We start from the raw sequence: 11,794 nt of genomic DNA, 5'->3' as shown, positions 1-11,794 counted from the left end.
AAAACACAATACCTGAGTGTCGGAATTGTAATGAAAAAATTGCAAAAATGGCATTAGGATAAATCTTGTTTTCAGTCTTTACCACCGAAATTTATGCAAACGGAAGGCAGTTAACAAAATACCACGGACAAGCAGATGAATGCTGTCATTTACGCCGATCCGTCAAGAGCGCTCAGAACTCCAAACTTAGGCTCCACATCTGAACCCCTTTTTACCGATTTCTTAAACATGGTCTTTAATAACAAATACGAAAGAACCAGACAATTCTGCTGGGTCCCAAGACATGTTGGGATACCAGGGAATGAAATAGCAGATAGATGTGCATCCATGGCGGTACACAAAAGGATAACTCACATAACGCTTCCATACAAAGGCAGTATGGAGTGATTCGTAAGGCCCTAGCATCAAAGTGGCAGCAAGAATGTAACTCGTGCATAAATAACAAGTTACATATGAATAAATCCCCGCTTGGCGAGTGGAAATCATGCAATCACCAAGAACGGTTCTATGAGGGGATGTTATGTCGTTTTTGAATTGGACACATGCGTCTAACACACCACTTTCTATTACGAAAAAAAATCACCATCTTGCTAGAAATGCCATGAATCACTTACAGTAAACCACTGAATTATGTCATGTCCACATACTGAAACACACAGGCGAAAACTTTTGAACAATTTCCATTACTTGCGTATAACTTTACACCTTGCCTTATTAATGAGAGATGGGCCGCTAGTGCTATCCACTGATTTGTTAGATTTTTAGATGAAACTGGTTATTTCCATCGACTTTAAGATAACGCAGCGTTTGCTGCCTTAACATTGTGTTTTGTACTGTCTTGTGACTGGCGAAGCATGGCCTTAGACGCTTTTGTACCATTCAACTCGAATGAACTTACTATGACTATATATCCAAGGTAAACGTACTCTTGAACACATTAGAGAAGCTGGCTGCCGAACATAAATTCTCGTTCTATCTCTCGGCTATTAAGCATTAACTTTGCATCCTGCAAAAATAATATTCAGCAACGCTCTTACCCTTTCCTGGCTAGATTCATCAAGCATTGGTTTCAAGTCACCTTCACTATCATTCGACAGGACAATGTAAACGGGAAACCGAAGACAGCGGAGATATTCCCCGTTGATCGATACACCTAATCTTTTCCAAGTTATCCGCTTTAATACTTCTTAGCACGCCGTAAAATTGATGTAAGAAATTGTGTCACACTTCCTGGCGCCCTGTTTATTGTCTATTTCTTGTTGCTCTTTGTATTTTCTGTGCAGAACAACGGTTAGTATTGAACTATAGGTTAGAAGTGCAGATATTCGTTAAGACACTCACACATGTTTCCTCTTCTCCTTGAACAAACAATGCCTCTGGGAAAATCTGGCATCGGTCGGGGAGCAAAGCTCAACATTGATTAATAATTCCGAGTTTATTTCTAATGTAAAAAGCATTACGAAACAAGTGGAGGCAAAGGTAGGCCTAGCTGTTTGTAAAGCGAACAGTTGATCACAGTGGCACCCAGCCCGCTTATATTTGCGTCCCCCACCGATGAAGAAGCAGTGCAAAAGAACATTATGGTCGCTGTAATCTAGGCTGGTGTTGCGCACGGGCGTGAAAATAGAGCTCTGCTGGACGAAGCGGTGGCACTGTGTAAGCTTTGGCAGACCTGTGCGACAGCTGTGGCGACAGTTTAACAGTACAGGTGTTTTACGGGATCGAACGCCTTTTCGTCATCTATGGAAACCTTTTATTGTGGAATCTCGTTATAGAAAACCTTGAGGATCCGGAGAGAATTATACGGCTAAACAGGAGTGCCGTTTACAAAGCAAGATGTTAATGTGCAGCACTAAATGCGATATACGGTCTTAACAATGTCAGAAATGTTGAGCATTGTGAAGCGAATGTAGCAGATGGGCAAAAAAACTCGATTTTGTCAGAACGGCAAAACATTGATAGTCATGGCAAATAATAAATAAGATAATAATAAATAATAAGGAGAAGAAATAAAGTTCGCCTTTTCCTGCAACAACGTCGTCTTCTGCTCCCACCAGCAATTGGTTCAGCGTCTGCATTTACTCTATTCAGCCGCGCTGGTTGCTCATAATTGCGTGCAAACTATCACATGCATGCGGATTTATTCAGTATCAATACAACTCCTTAGTACGTTTAAGATGTTTCGGTACAGAGGGTTTAAACTTACAAACTGGAATAACAGCTGGTATCCCCTTATCGTTATTACACTTCAGGACCTCAAAGTTAAACTAAAAGCAATTTTAATAAATGCGATATGCTAGCTACGCAATAGCGGCTTCAAAGGTGGTTTGGGCACTTTACCCCGCAGGGGCGTCTGCGTGAGCAGGCGTTTGGTGTGTTGCGACACCACGTACCCGAGCACACGAGGGTTGGACCCTCCCGCGTGTAGCCGTGCGCGGCTTAGCCGTGTCCGGGGAAAGGGGGATCCTGGGGGTTGAGCCAATGCCGGGTGTTCGGACCTTTAAGGCCCCCCGGCGGAGGCAACACACCTCTTTGGCCTCTGCTTCACGTAGACGGCACCCCCGGACTGACCCACCCGGGGGAAATCGGCAGTCGCCTTTTCCTGTCTCTCTCTTCCTACAACCTTCGCCTTTCCCTTACTTTCCACCTTTCCTGTCTCCTTCTCTCTTCTATTCACTTCCTTCTTCTTGGCGGCAAGGGTTAACCCTGTGTGGCTATCCAACCTTGGGTACACCATATTTGGTTATAGTGGCGGCGTACGGCTGGCGTCGTGCAGACTTGCATGCAAGCTCTGCCGCGTCCCCTCGTTGGGCTCCGTGGTGGGTGGTCGGCGCTGTTGCCGAATTTTTATATATTTCATGGAAACTTCTTTTCCCAAACTTCCTGATCGCCCTCAGAAACGAGGGCGCACCGAAGATCTCTTCCAATTTTTCGGACGACAAGTCCACAACTTTCCGCGATTCCATGTGATTCACTCAGAAAAGCCAGACAAACTAGTGCGATCCATTTCACCGTTCCTTGTATCCAAGTCTTTGACCGAAGTTTTCGGTACAGGATATAAGGTGTCGAGAATGTCAAGTGGGGATCTCCTTTTGGAGCTCCAAAACCAGAAGCAGTATGAGAAGCTGCCGAAACTTGTGTCATTTGGAGAGACCCAAGTAACAGTAACCCCGCACCGTACCATGAACACAAGCCGCGGTGTTGTCTCAGACGATGACTTGCTGGAGCTCACTGAGGATGAACTCTTGGAGGGGTTCAGTGATCAGAATGTTATCAATGTTAAAAGAATTAAGATCAGGCGTGACAGCAAAGAAATCAAAACCAAACACCTTATACTGACTTTCGGCTCAAGTATTCTGCCCGAATCTGTAGAGGCCGGGTACATCAAGCTCCGTGTTAGGCCATATGTCCCAAATCCCCTTAGATGTTTCAAATGCCAACGCTTCGGCCACAGTTCGCAGAGCTGCCGAGGCCGTCAAACCTGTGCGAAGTGCAGTGCCCACGAGCATAATTCTGAAGCTTGCAAGAACACTCCCCATTGTGTAAACTGTGAAGGCGAGCACGCCGCATACTCGCGGTCGTGCCCGTCCTGGAAAAAAGAGAAAGACATAGTCACAATCAAAGTTAAGGAAAACATTTCGTTCAAAGAGGCACGCAGGCGGGTGTCCTTCCTGCCAAAGAACACCTTTGCCGAAGTGGCGCGTCAGGGGGCAGCGCCACAACGGTCTCCGGCGGCTGTCCGACCCACAGGCAGTGAGTCGGCAGTTACGCCATCTGCCCCCACGGTGGTTGCAGCTAGCGCTGCTCCGCCTACTCAGCAAACGGGGCCATAGACCCCGAAGGTGGGCGCAGCCGAGGCTGCCCAACCTCCCCGGCCCCTTCCAGCGCTGGCAACAGCCGGCGCAGCCAAATCCCGCAGGGTGCCCCATCGACCTCCGGGCTGGTGGGCGCAGGGGTCTTGCCCTCCAAGGCAGGACTCTCCCCTGTAACTTCTCGCTCGCAAGAGCACGTGTCCGGCGCCTCACAAGAGGCAATGGACACTACACCTATCCCCAAGGCGCACCAAACGCCTAAGGAGCGTCGAGACTCCCTCGAACGCTCCAGAAAGGGCAGAACTCCCGTTACAGGGCCTCGAAAGAGCTCTGTAACCTAACGCAACACCTCCCTTTCCATACACACAGCACTTATTTCCTTCCAATATGGCTACACAAATAATTCAATGGAATGTCAGAGGTCTCCTTAGGAACCTTGATGACGTACAAGAGCTTATCCAAAAACACAATCCAAAAGTGCTGTGTCTACAGGAAACACACTTAACACCACAACACACAAACTTTCTCCGACCGTATGTCAAGTTCCGCAAAGATCGCGATGATGCTGTCGTATCATCAGGCGGTGTTGCCATTTTAATTCATAAAAGTATCTCCTGTCAGCGTTTACAGCTACAAACGCCCCTCGAAGCAGTGGCGGTTCGAGCTGTTCTTCTAAATAAACTCGTCACCATTTGCTCCCTTTACGTACCCCCAAACTACAAATTAACGAAACATGAATTCCAATCCTTTATAGATCAATTGGCAGAACCTTATGTTGTTCTTGGCGATTTCAATGCGCACAGCTCCCTCTGGGGCGATTCTCGTATAGATGCGCGAGGTCGTCTTGTTGAACAGTTCCTTCTTTCTTCTGGTGCGTGCCTTCTGAATAAGAAGAAACCCACATATTACTGTCTTGCAAACAATACCTTTTCTTCAATTGATCTGAGCATAGTCTCCCCGTCCATACTGCCTGAACTCGAATGGGAAGTTGCGAACAATCCTTACGGAAGCGACCATTTCCCCATAGTATTAAGAACACTTAAAGAAGACGAATATCCACCACAGGCTCCTAGGTGGAAGACTAACACAGCAGATTGGGAGAAATTCCGAACCTTAACTAGCATATCATGGGATGACATGTCCGCGTTAGGAATTGATGCTGCTGTGGAATATTTTACAGCCTTCGTAATAGATGCCGCAACTAAATGTATATCACAAGTAAATGGATTGGCATGTAAACGGCGTGTCCCGTGGTGGAACGACGATTGCAGGATCGCTCGTAAGAAACAAAACAAAGCGTGGGGGTTGCTACGCGCCTCCCCCACTGCGGAGAATCTTATCAATTTTAAACAAGTAAAATCCCAAGGCAGGCGAACCCGCCGACAGGCCAGAAGAGAGAGTTGGCAGAAGTTTTTATCTGGTATCAACTCCTATACAGATGAGGCCAAAGTCTGGAACAGGGTTAATAGGATAAAAGGGCGACAAACATATTCACTTCCTTTGGTGAACACACAAGGTGAAACACTGAAAGATCAGGCAGACTCACTTGGAGAACACTTTGAGAGCGTGTCGAGTACAAACCATTATTCGCAATCCTTTTTGAAATACAAACAAATAGAAGAATGTAAGCCAATAATACGAAAATCCAGACAGAATGAACCTTATAACCAGCCGTTCAGTATTGCCGAGTTGAGAGCTGCCTTGACCACATGCAAAAGTTCTGCACCGGGACCTGATAGAGTCATGTACGAAATGATCAGAAACTTACATACTGACACACAACTTACACTTCTCACACTTTTCAACACTATTTGGGCTGCGGGATACCTCCCATCCACATGGAAAGAAGCAATTGTGGTCCCTGTTCTTAAGCAGGGTAAAGACCCTTCCTTGGCGGCAAGTTACCGCCCGATAGCTCTTACAAATTGTCTTTGTAAGCTTTTTGAAAAAATGGTTAACCGCAGACTTGTACATTTCCTGGAAGTCAACAATATGCTCGATCCCTTTCAGTGTGGCTTCAGAAAAGGGCGGTCCACAACCGATCACCTTGTGCGCATTGAGGGAAACATTCGCGACGCCTTTCTACATAAACAATATTTCTTATCCGTATTCCTCGATATGGAGAAGGCGTACGACACTACGTGGCGCAATGGAATCTTGAGGGACTTGTCGGGAATTGGCATCCGTGGCAATATGCTCGTACTAATAGAAAGCTATTTGTCCAACCGTACATTCCGCGTGAAAGTCGGCAATGTATTGTCGCGACCTTTTATACAGGAAACTGGTGTACCTCAAGGAGGTGTACTTAGCTGCACGCTCTTCATCGTGAAAATGAACACCCTTCGTGCTTCATTACCGCCAGCCATTTCCTATTCTGTTTACGTAGACGACATACAGATAGGTTTCAAATCCTGCAACCTTACAGTATGTGAGAGGCAAGTTCAACAGGGCTTGAACAAAGTGTCCAAATGGGCAGAAGAAAATGGATTTAAAGTTAACCCCAACAAAAGTTCGTGTGTGCTTTTCACAAGAAAGAGAGGCCTCATTGCAGAACCCAGTATCGAAATGTATGGTCAGCAAATTCCTGTGAACAAAGAACACAAGTTCTTAGGCATCATACTTGATTCGAAATTAACTTTTATCCCACACATAAAGTACCTCAAGGTCAAATGCTTAAAAACAATGAACTTACTTAAAGTGTTATCCCACACTACATGGGGCAGCGACAGGAAATGCTTAATGAATCTTTACAAGAGCCTCATTCGATCACGCTTGGACTACGGTGCAGTGATCTATCATTCTGCTGCCCCCAGCGCGCTAAAGATGCTAGATCCGGTCCACCATCTAGGAATCCGACTGGCAACTGGAGCTTTCAGAACAAGTCCTGTTGAAAGCTTATATGCAGAATCAAATGAGTGGTCACTTCATCTGCAGAGAACATACATCAGCCAAACATATTTTTTGAAAGTCCACTCTAATCCTCAACATCCATGTTTTAATATCATTAACAATACGACATATGCTACACTCTTTCATAATCGTCCCTCCGTAAGACAGCCTTTCTCGCTGCGTGTGAGGGAGCTTATTGATGAAATGCGTGTCCCAATCCTTGAGCTTCGCCCAATGCATCCAGCCCAGCTGCTACCTCCTTGGGAGTGGCAGCTGATACAATGCGATATATCCTTCATGCAAGTTACAAAACACGCTCCAGAGATTGAAATCCAAATGCATTTCCGGGAACTCCAGCACAAATACTCCTGCACGGAGTTCTACACAGACGCATCGAAGTCACACGACGGGGTGTCCTATGCAGCCGTCGGTCCATCCTTCTCGGAAACCGAAGTACTGCATCCGGAAACTAGTATCTTTACGGCTGAGGCTTACGCACTGCTGTCGGTCGTAAAGCATATAAATAAATCAAAACTCCAGAAATCAGTTATATATACGGACTCCCTTAGTGTTGTGAAGGCCTTGATGTCTTTCTGTAGCCACGAAAATCCGGTAATTAATGAACTCTACTCCGTACTGTGTAAAGCGTATACAGGAAACCTGCATGTCATCATATGCTGGGTGCCAGGTCATAGGGGCATCGAAGGCAATGTTCTGGCGGACCAGATGGCCACGTCAGTTGCATCGTATTCTGTTAATTCCACCGCCGCAGTCCCTGTGACAGATCTGAAGCCCTTCTTACGGAAGAAACTACGGAACCACTGGCAACGCCTATGGGACGCGGAAACAAATAATAAGCTCCACGTGATAAAGCCACTGTTAGGATTCTGGCCCTCCGTAACAAAATCACGCCGGACAGATGTCCTATTCTGTCGTCTAAGGATAGGACACACATTCGGCACACACAACTTTTTACTCACCGGAAACGAGCCTCCAACCTGTGGTAGATGCGGGGAGAGGCTGACCGTTCTCCACGTCCTTCTGGAGTGTCGGAAAGCCGAATCTGAAAGAAAGAAACATTTTCCCTTAGCATACCGGCAGCACATCCCCCTTCATCCAGTATTGTTACTCGGCCCAGAACCACTGTTTGACACCAACGCAGTCCTGGGCTTCCTGAAAGATGTCGTAATACATATTATTAGCCCCACACACTCGTAGCGTCTCCTCTCTTTAGAGGATGCCGCTGCGATAGCTGTTTCATATAGCACATGCCTCTAGGCCCTTGTGCTTCAAGGGCTCTGGCGAGGCAATGGTGCTAGAGGTAATTTCACCATCCTATATATTTTCTGTATTGCATCGCTCTTTCACGATGAATTTTATTGTACATTGAACACGTCATTTGTCATCGACATAATCTTATTACAGATATATTTTACGCACTCTAGAGCGACAATTTTTTTAAGGCCCCTATACAGCCAATTTTCATTAACCCCATAGAACTCATAACTACATTGCAAACTTATCACCACTGCCTTGGCGCTCTTTGGCCAAACTTGGCCCTTGCGCCAATAAACACTACATATCATCATCATCATCATGGGCACTTTAGCGGGAACAATATTTTCAGACAACTTAGACTCACTATGCAAATAATAACAAAAAAATTTTGTTATCGCATTCGTGATAGAAATTTATATGTGAAAATGTAAAACGAGCTTATTTGAAGAAAACTTCACTTTATTATACTCTATTGGCCCGCCTCTCCTAATTTGTCCCCCCACCCATTCATGGGCACAAATGCCAACATGAAGTGGTGCTCCCTTTGTGACGTCGCTTACGGCGTAAGGCACATCATTAGACAGTTGGGCGAAGCTGATAACAGCGCTGCTTTTCCCATACCTCAGCTGGCGAAAACAAGCAATGAGTCCCTTTTCCCTTTCTATTACGTTGACCTTTTCTCATGGCTTAACTATCCGTTGAGATCCACGGCCATTAATGCGAAATCAGCTGACTGAGTGCCAAATTTGATAATCAATGTCTTCTGAGAAAAGTAATCGAGGGGAATGAAAGATAATTTATCTTAATATATGATTGTAATAACATATGAAATAGCTGCACTTACAATATTGGTGACAGTAAAAAAGCTTTTATGTAAGAAATTTTGTTTGGATGTAGTTTTGATTACTGCAATTTTTCGCGAAAATTATCTCCTCCAAAGCGCATAGACCGTCTTCTATTACTGTACAGATTGATTGGATTACAAATTTCCGCTAACCTAAACATTATCTCACCCCTAGCCTCCAAATTGTCTCAATTCTGGAGCGTCGAACACTTTAACACAACTGAAATCAAGGGGAAGAAGTCTTATAGCAAATTAGCTGAATTTTTTTCGTCATATAATATTCTTGTCAAAATTTAGAGATGACTTTAATTTCTACCGAACTTCATTTCTGAACACAAGAAGACGGTAAATTTCATAAATATAAGTTGCATAAGTTCAAAGCAGTACATTCTATTTGTCTAGTTGGCTCCTATTATTTATCTTAAATCTGATTCTTTCTTTTTTTCACATGACAAACGCTAATGACTTAGAACACTGTTATAACAAATTTTCACATTTTTTATGATTTCGAAGTTCCAGCGCTTGCAAATAATCTCTGTGCTACCGTAACCCTACTAGATTTGCTGTCGTAAAATCTTGTAACGTTTCTTTTGCTTACAGGCCCTAATTTTGGGGGATATGGCAAGGACGGTCCTGCTTATTACCGTTTTAATCGGATTTTTCCATTGGTTGCTCGCTAATGTCGAGAGTGAGTGTGCATCTCACGTATTCTGCCTGCCACGGTTGGGGTCGAGAACACTGTATAAAGGAACTGCCTTCCACCATGTATCATTCTTTTGGCGGAATGCGACACATTCCTAAAATATAGCACCTGCCGAACGGGTACTGTGAGACTGTCTATCACTTTCATCTGACTGAGAAATTGGTCAGATCAGCAAAACGAGAGATTACCGGAGTAATTCATCAATTGTATGCAACTGCCCATGCTAATGCGATGAGCAATCTTTCTCACAATGGATGTGTAATCGGTGATTATGTGCTTTATAGAGTTGATGGACAAACATATTGCAAACTGGGTGAGGCTCTCCGACGACGCTAATTGATATTAAAGCGCATCGAAACGCTCGCAACGACTTCAAACAAATGGTGATTTGTCATTTTCAATATATGTATACCCGCCACTTGATATGGCCTGTGTAGCGAAAAGGCCTGCGTAGATGGGAAACGTTTCTGCGAAAGCTACTACAAAATCTTGGCGCGCGTAATCAAGGTGTCCTCATATCAGATTCAAATTACTGCGCCTCCACATTGCACACGCTGCAGAACAAAATAGTATTGTTGAACAATGACGCTCCACCATGAGTCAGTAGCTACAGCGTTTTTCTGTAGGTGACGAAGTCGAAATCCCACTGTCGTGGTGACGTCATACCGATTCGGACGGAATTACAAAAAAGGAAACTAGGTTACATATGTTGAGTTTTGACCCTAAAACCACTCAGCTTTATTTTCAAATGTCAAAAATGTCCATTTAGCTTCTTCGACTTGTCAGCGGGTGCAAAGCATTGTCTTACATGGCTGTGAATATAGACCGCTCATAGGCTGTTTGAATTGCACGATACTGCTTGTTCGAGGACTTTCGAAGATGAGGAGGCTGGTATGTTGATTTCTCTTGAAACTCCTACGGTATTAGCGCTCGCTGGTAAGTGGTATCTCTGAACAGATAGTTTTAGGAGGCCTCTTATAATAGCGTGTGTTTGAGGCGTAATCGTGCAATAGGTGTTTGCCACGCCGCCAGTATGCCTCCCGTTATACTTGTTTCAAGACGTTTTCATAGCCCTGTATGTCACACTGCGCCTCTAAAGCACGGTACCCTAAACGGCGAGCCTAGTAAAGCAGACTTGAGCAGGAGGGGCCATTGGTGATTTGGTGGGCAAGTATAAAACGAACGTGGACGCTGCCTCCTGAGGGGTTACAGTAAAAAAAAATGTCGCATGTTCAAACAAGAACCCACACGTACCTGTATGAACATTTGCTTTTGTACTTATGTGCAGACCAGTGCTGTTCATGGAGCTACACGTACAGAGGAGCACATAACGCGTCACACTGTAGCACGCAGAGGTCTCGTCGAGTCTAAGATAATTGTGCCCCCTGATCAACTCCTCATCTAGCTGCAGCAAAACGGTAGCAGGTTCTCCTCAAGATTGCTTCCTCTGTTCGCTAGATGGGCCTTTACGGCGATTACGGTTGCAGGGCATGTTGCCCATATGCTCCGGCTTTACAAAACTCTCATCAAATGCACCCGAGCGGCGATTGCAGCCAAGTGAAACATGCCTTGCCTGCAGCCAAGAATGACCACTTGCGCCTACTTCTGTGTTGCATATTAAAGAAAATCGCTTGTGTCGCGCACAGTATATCAAACAGGCCGGCCCAGCGAAAAAAGAAAAGCTGAAATGCAGGACAAAATTGAGAAAACATGTATCATCGTTAGACAACAGAGCTGCCGCTGCTTTGTCGACATGACGCTCTCTCGTGACATTCGAAATAATAGAACATGCTGTCCGCTTAGCACTTAAATATGTTACAGTATATATGGTCTGCAAAGTGCATGCGCTGCACTGAAATCCTAAAGACGAACGATAATTCGCATTTGCTTATGATGCTAATAACAATTCATCTGCCAGCACATTTTGCTGACTCGAAAATAAAACAATATACGCGCGTATTATCTGTTGGTGACTGGTGGAAACCTTCCACAATATTTCTAGTTCGCTGTTTGTTTCTGCAGCTGTCTCATTGTAAGCAAATAACGGACAAAATACCCATTTCCCTCACTAAACAGCTAAGTGACACTTCCAAGTGGTCTTTATATTTTATATTAGTTTTTAATGTATTTTAAGAAATCACTGCAGTGTTCTCACTTGGTTAAAGTCCCGTTCTTTCTCATGCTATGCAAAACGTAAAAACAAGCAAGGACTGGAACTTTATCAATGCTGCATGAGGCTGTCACTTATTTCGTCGGAAATAATGTGCC

The sequence above is a fragment of the Dermacentor variabilis genome, chromosome 11, assembly GCF_050947875.1.
Source record: "Dermacentor variabilis isolate Ectoservices chromosome 11, ASM5094787v1, whole genome shotgun sequence".
Lineage (NCBI taxonomy): Eukaryota > Metazoa > Arthropoda > Arachnida > Ixodida > Ixodidae > Dermacentor > Dermacentor variabilis.
This window is presented reverse-complemented; position numbering follows the sequence as displayed.